The sequence below is a fragment of the Argentina anserina genome, chromosome 7 (assembly GCF_933775445.1).
Source record: "Argentina anserina chromosome 7, drPotAnse1.1, whole genome shotgun sequence".
Taxonomy (NCBI): Eukaryota; Viridiplantae; Streptophyta; class Magnoliopsida; order Rosales; family Rosaceae; genus Argentina; species Argentina anserina.
The window spans coordinates 15,331,767-15,337,382 of NC_065878.1; the positions used below are offsets into that span (position 1 = coordinate 15,331,767).

The 5,616-nt window shown below is 40.0% G+C and overlaps 1 pseudogene; it reads left to right on the top strand.

The window, feature by feature from the left end:
• The first annotated feature begins 444 nt into the window (after nt 1-444).
• Nucleotides 445-1,826, top strand: LOC126803655 (uncharacterized; annotated as a pseudogene).
• Nucleotides 1,827-5,616: the final 3,790 nt, after the last annotated feature.

The window sequence follows — 5,616 nt, forward strand, 5'->3', positions numbered from 1 at the left end:
TATGCTGGTTCTAGTTTTCTGCTCCAAATTGGTACACTATTTCTCAATGTTTGAGTGATATCTGGATTGCTAGACAGTATAAACTTGCTGGATCAATTTGGCTCGAAAACTGTATTAGTTGGGACACATTTTCTTAAATTCTGGCATCCCATTTGCTTATTGATTGCTCAGAGAGTCGAGATTTCTGTGATATGTTCTTTATTTTTACTGTCGGATCCCAAATAATTCGAGAGATCTCTACATTTCCTCCTCCTATGAGGTCTTTATTCACATTTCTTTTCCCAAAGAAGCTCGCATTCCGGTCATGTAGCTCCTTTTTTTTATCATCACATTGTTTTTTTTTTTGTTCTCCTGCAGTAATTTATTTTGCTGCAGGACTTCTTATGGAAGTTACAATATACTAGCGGCATCCCATTTTTAGATCCTAAATTTTGAACCCTGAAAATGGAGCCGTTCCGGAGGCTTGGGGAGGCTCTAGGAAGTATGAAGTCATTGATGGTGTTCCGAGACAATATCCACATCAATCAGCGGCAGTGCCTTTTGCTGCTCGACATCTTTGGCTCAGCGTTTGACTTAATAGCCGAGGAGATGAAACAAAACCTGAGGTTTGAAGAGAAGCACACTAAATGGAGAGTCCTTGAGCAGCCATTGAAGGACTTGCACAGGATATTTAATGAAGGAGAGCTTTACATTAAGCATTGCTTGGACAACAAGGAATGGTGGGCGAAAGCTATCTCGCTCTATCAAAACAACGATTGCGTTGAGTTTCACATCCACAACTTGCTTTCCTGCATCCCAATTGTCATTGAAGCTATTGAAATTGCAGGGGAAGTGTCATGCTCGGATTTGAGTGAGATGCAAAGGAGGAAAAGTTTGTATGCGGAAAAGTACAAAGAAGCATATAGAGATTGGAAGCTTTTTCAATGGAAATTTGGGAAGCAGTACCTAATTACTCAAGAATTATGCAAAAGATTTGACTCAGTATGGAAGGAAGATAGATGGACTCTTCTGAATCAAATCAGAGAGAAAAAATTGAGCTCATGCTCAACGAAGTACGAACGACGCCTCACAGATCTCCTTCTTAAAAGCTTAGATGGTCCAGAGCGCGCCTTGGAATGGGAAGCTCTTGCCTAGCTCAATATTAGTGGGATCTACCGATTACCAAGTGAGGCGAAGACTAGGCTGTGGAAGTTAGTACAAAGAGATCTTATGGTTGGGTGAAAGCTTTGCCTCAAGGCAGTTCTATGGGGAAATTGAACCCTTGCTGCCAGAAATCTCTTCATTGCTATCACTGTCCCACCCTAACATTGTTCACTGCCCTTGTGCGTTTACAGATGAGGAAAAGAAAGTGTGTTTCCTCATTATGGAGCTCATGAATAAAGACCTTGGCAGCTACATCAAGGAGATTTATGGCCCGAGGAAGCGAATTCCATTCACTCTTCATGTTGCTATTGATCTTATGCTTCAAAGAAAATTTACCACCGAGAATTAAATCCTTGTAACATTTTGGTCAAAGGAAGAGGGTTATCCACAGAAGGTTTCTTGATTGCAAAGATTTCAGGTTTCGGTTTAACTTCTATTAAAAAATCCACACAGAAAAACCCTTCAAATCAGAATGGAAGTCACCTGTTATATGGTATTCTCCTGAAGTTCTGGAAGAGCAAGAACACAGTGAAAGTAGTGAGAAAAAGTACAGAGAAAAATGGGTTAATCTAGTATACATCAATGTATGTTATACATCCCAAACGGAGGACATCTATGACTTCAGAAATGGGGATGGGTCCAAGAATACGGAGAACCAAATCCGGTCATGCCTCAGACTCTGAGCTCTCTTAGACCTTCATATGTCAAACGAAATGTGGACTACTTGATCAAAGAACAGACGAAGCCGAGTCAAGAGAAAGCTGAAAACCTGAAAGGTACATTGCAGATTGCTCTGACCTGAGTATAACATCTTTTTCAATACTAAAATGTTTCAGAAACACAACTAAATGTTTGAAGCATAAAATTCTGGTAAACAAAAACATCAAAGCAGAGGACAATAGTCACAATACCAGGAGAAAAAGATGGAGGAACAAAGAAATTCTGTTAAGGTCTAAAAAGGAAAGAGCAATAATCGCAAGACCATATGATGTGCAGATAGAAACTTAGAATAGACTTCACAGAGCTTGATATAGAATTATAGTGGCATCATAAAGAGTTAGATTTGTACAGGCTTTAGGATACCTTGAAAGAGAACCAGCCATTGTCTCATTTGGAGCCTCCATTGAGCTTAATGGAGACATAATTGCGACAGAGAAACTCTGACTAGAAATCAAAATATATGCGAAGGCAGGACAAGACTATCAGACTCGGAGTTCATTTCAGCAAGATAAAAAAGAAGAGTGCACATCTGAGGATTATATACTATTAGAAAATGCGAAACATCGAGTCATGGAAGTATTTTATTCGAATCATCACAAGATGAACCAGACATTTAGTCAAAACATCTTCAGCAGCACAATTAAAAAGTTAGAGTAAATTGGTAATTTAAATATTGTAACACATGAACAATCCCAGTAGTGTCACAACATCTACTGGTAAAAGTCGTAAGTCCGTAAGACATTACAGAGGAAATTAAACTTGCTTGTTCTTATTATTACACTATAATCATCTATATATACACATATAAAGTGATCTCCACTATATTCTCCACTACACATTCCACTACCGTGATTCCCTCACCTACTACTCTCCACTCACACTCCCCCTCAAGTTGGCGCATACATATCAACCATGCCCAACTTGCCAAGTGAGTCATAAAAAGCTTTCTTAGATACTCCTTTTGTGAGCATATCGGCAAGTTGCTCTTTTGTAGGAACAAAAGGAAAACTGATGATCTTCGCGTCTAGCATAAAATGACGATCAACCTCCACATGTTTTGTACGATCATGTTGTATAGGATTCTGTGAAATATCAATAGTTGCCTTGTTGTCACAGTACAGCTGCATAGCACTTTTGGGTTTAATACCCAAATCTTGTAGCAAGTTTCTAAGCCATAACAATTCGCATACTCCCTGAGCCATACCTCTGTACTCTGCTTCAGCACTAGATCGAGCTACCACCTTTTGTTTCTTACTCTTCCATGTAACAAGATTACCCCCAACAAAGGTAAAGTACCCTGATGTGGATCTCCGATCTGTAATATTTCCAGCACAGTCTGCATCTGTGAAGCCACAAACTTCAAAAATATTTTTGTGATTCGAAAACATTACTCCTCTTCCTGGAGCTGACTTCAAGTACCTTAAAATTCTTACAACAGCATCCATGTGGTCATCACTGGGATTATGCATGAACTGACTCACTACACTTACTGCATATGCAACGTCTGGTCTAGTATGTGATAAATAAATCAGACGTCCAACTAGCCTCTGGTAACGAGTTTTGTCAGTCGGCACTTGATCTGGATACTCTGCTAACCGATGGTTCTGCTCAATAGGAGTATCAATGGGACTGCAATCCAACATACCTGTTTCTGTTAGTAGATCAAGGATGTACTTCCTCTGACACAGATAAATACCATCATTTCCCCGGGCTACCTCAATGCCCAAGAAGTACTTGAGTGTACCTAAGTCCTTCATCTCAAACTCTGTGGCTAGCTGTTTTTGTAATCTATCCACCTCAACAGTATCATTCCCAGTAACTACCATATCATCAACATATATAATTAGGGCTGTTACCTTCTCTTGTTGATGTTTGAGAAATAATGTGTGGTCTGAATTACTCTGTCTGTAGCCAATTTTCCTCATAAATTGTGAGAATCTTCCAAACCACGCACGAGGTGATTGTTTAAGACCATACAAAGATTTTCTCAATCTGCACACAACGTCACTCGGAGAAGTGGTCATATATCCGGGCGGAAGATCCATGTATACTTCCTCTGTAAGTTCTCCATGAAGGAATGTATTCTTAACATCAAACTGTCTAAGTGGCCAGTTTAAGCTAGCAGCAAAAGAGAGTAATACCCGAATAATGTTTATTTTTGCAACAGGTGCGAATGTCTCATCATAGTCTATGCCATATGTCTGAGTGAATCCCTTTGCTACTAGGCGTGCTTTATATCGGCTCACTGTCCCATCTGGATTATGTTTTACTGTAAACACCCAGCGACATCCCACAGTCTTCTTGCCATGTGGTGTAGATACAAGCTCCTAAGTATTGTTCTTTTGCAATGCTTCCATCTCTTCTTCCATTGCTTTTCTCCATTTTTGATCTCTCAATGCATCCTGCACTTTGTTAGGTACTGATACAGTAGATATTTGATTCACAAATGATTCATATGACTTAGACAATCTTTTGGTAGACATAAAATTTGCTACAGGATACTTAGCTTTAGCCTGAAGGGTAGGTTCATATTTTTTTGTTGGCTGACCCCGAGTAGACCTATTTGGCAATACATATTGTCTACTATTATCCTCACTAGTATTAGCCCCAATAGAATGACTAACCTCAGATGAGTGAGGTTCTATACCAGGAGAGCATTGGTCAGAGGTAATACGAGAGACATGAGGGGTAGTTGTGTTGTCATCTTCTGGTAGTTCTTGTGGGGCTGACACATTGGTAATCTCAACGGAACCTGTCACTGGCGCACTAGGCTCCCTCTCTTCATGATACAACTCTTCAAAATAAGAATTCTCCCCTGAAGAGCAGTATCAGAAGAGGTAAAATAGCTCATATCTTCAAAGAAAGTAACATCTATAGTGACATAGTACTTCCTGGTAGGTGGATGATAGCATCGATATCCTTTCTGATGACCTCCATACCCAACAAACACACATTTAACTGCCCGGGCATTCAACTTAGACCGCTGATGATGTGGAAGATGGACAAAAGCAACACAACCGAAAACACGGGCAGGAAGATTATGAAAAGAGGGTAATGAGACATGAGAAGCAAGCACCTCATATGGAACCTTCCCGTGAAGGACACGAGAGGGAAGACGATTAATGAGGTGGGCAGAAGTGATGACAGCATCACCCCAAAGAGATGTAGGCATATGTGCACTAAAAAGAATACACCGAGCCATATCAAGTAAATGACGATTTTTCCTTTCAGAAATCGCATTTTGCTCAGGGGTGTAAGGACACGTTGTTTGATGAACAATCCCGTGTGTGTGAAAGAACTCCTGAAAGACACGATTCACATATTCCCCCCCCCCCCCCGTTATCAAAACGAAGAACCCTAATAGTGGCATTGTATTGTGTTTTAACAGTGGAATGAAAGGCTTGAAAAGCTGAAAAAAACCTCATTTTTAGTTTTGAGAAGAACAATCCATGAAAGACGAGTACAATCATCAATAAATGAAACATAATACCGCATCCCAGATACAGTATGAGCTTTGGAGGGTCCCCAAACATCAGAATAAATCAATTCAAAAGGAAGAATACGTTTGGGAGAAGTACTAGGGGAATACGTAGATCTATGACTTTTTCCCAAAACACACGTCTCACAACGTAAAGTGGACTCATCGACACGAATAAACAAAGTAGGCATATATTGTTTCATAACACGAAAAGATGGATGCCCTAAGCGACGATGCCATAACCAAACTTCACTTAGCTTGTCAGAAGTGGAGAT